Here is a 1,207-nt window from a genome sequence, read left to right on the forward strand (position 1 = left end):
TTTAGTTTCTCAAGGTGAAAACCTGGATCATTTACTTGAGACGTTACCTGACATAGCTCTCTTTAAGCACTGCTTATGTTTTATTTCATTCAAAATGTTTTCGAACTTCCTTTGTGATTTCTTTGATCCATGAGTTATTGATAAGTGAGAATTTAATTTCAAAATACTTGAAGGCTATTCAGTTATCTTTCTTTTATGATTTCTTTTTTTTTTTCTTTTTTTGACTGAACAGACGTGTCTTTATTGGCAGCGACTACTTGAGTGGGATGAAGTGGGAGGAGTGGGTGGCACCAATGCCCGGCCGGCCATGCTTCGCAGGCTTGTAAATGATGGAGAACTTGCCTAGGTAGTGGCCAATTATCTCAGGCTTGATCTCCACCTGGTTGAAGGTCTTGCCATTGCACATGCCCACCATGCTGCCTGCCATCTCCGGCAGAATGATCATGTCACTCAGTTGCATCTTCACCACCTCGGGCTTCTCCACTGGGGGGCGCCTTCTTCTTGGCCTTGCTCAGCCACTTACACAGCGAGTGCTGCTTCCACTGCAGGCCTCAGTTCAGCTGCCACTGCTGCTGCATGCGTCAGCTGCTCATAGGGCATGTCCAGCAGCTGGCCCAGGTCCACACTGTGGTAGGTGACCTTGTGGAAGGACCTCTTCTTCTTCTGCTCCATTTCTACCATCTTGCCGGCTCCTCAGAAAGGCTCTTTTATGATTTCTAGCTGAACTCCATTGTGTTTAGAGAGCATACTTTATATGATTTCAGTCATCTTAATTTGTTGAGATTCGTAACATGATCTGTCTTGGCAAATGTTCAATTCGTGCCTGAAAAGAATGTGTGTTCCACTTTTTTGCGGGTGGTGCTTTGTGAGTGTCAGCTAAGTCAAGATGGTTGATGATGTTGTTAATATCCTGGAGAGAAGTATGAAACTCCTGATTGTGATTGTGAGCTGTAGGTTTCTCCTTTCACTGCTGTCTGTTTTGCTTCCTGTATTTCAAAAGGTGGATTGTTAGGCACACACATTGAGGAGTCCTCTGTTTTCTTGGTGGTCGGGCCCATTATCACGTCCTGTTTCTGTCTGTTCCTGGTACTGCTCCTTGTCCTCATGCCTTTTTTATCGTATTGATTTAGCCACTTCGGATTTTTTAAAATTTGTTTTTACAGTACATCTTTATGCATCTTTTGCTTTTGATGGTCTATGTCTTTAC

The 1,207-nt window shown here is 43.7% G+C and overlaps 1 pseudogene; it reads right to left on the minus strand.

Moving 5' to 3' along the window:
- Nucleotides 1-253: 253 nt before the first annotated feature.
- On the minus strand, nt 254-681 carry LOC103275478 (annotated as a pseudogene).
- Between the last annotated feature and the right edge of the window lie 526 nt (nt 682-1,207).

The sequence above is a fragment of the Carlito syrichta genome, unplaced genomic scaffold (assembly GCF_000164805.1).
Source record: "Carlito syrichta isolate Samal-C Ts95f unplaced genomic scaffold, Tarsius_syrichta-2.0.1 Scaffold315478, whole genome shotgun sequence".
In the NCBI taxonomy this organism is placed as follows: Eukaryota; Metazoa; Chordata; class Mammalia; order Primates; family Tarsiidae; genus Carlito; species Carlito syrichta.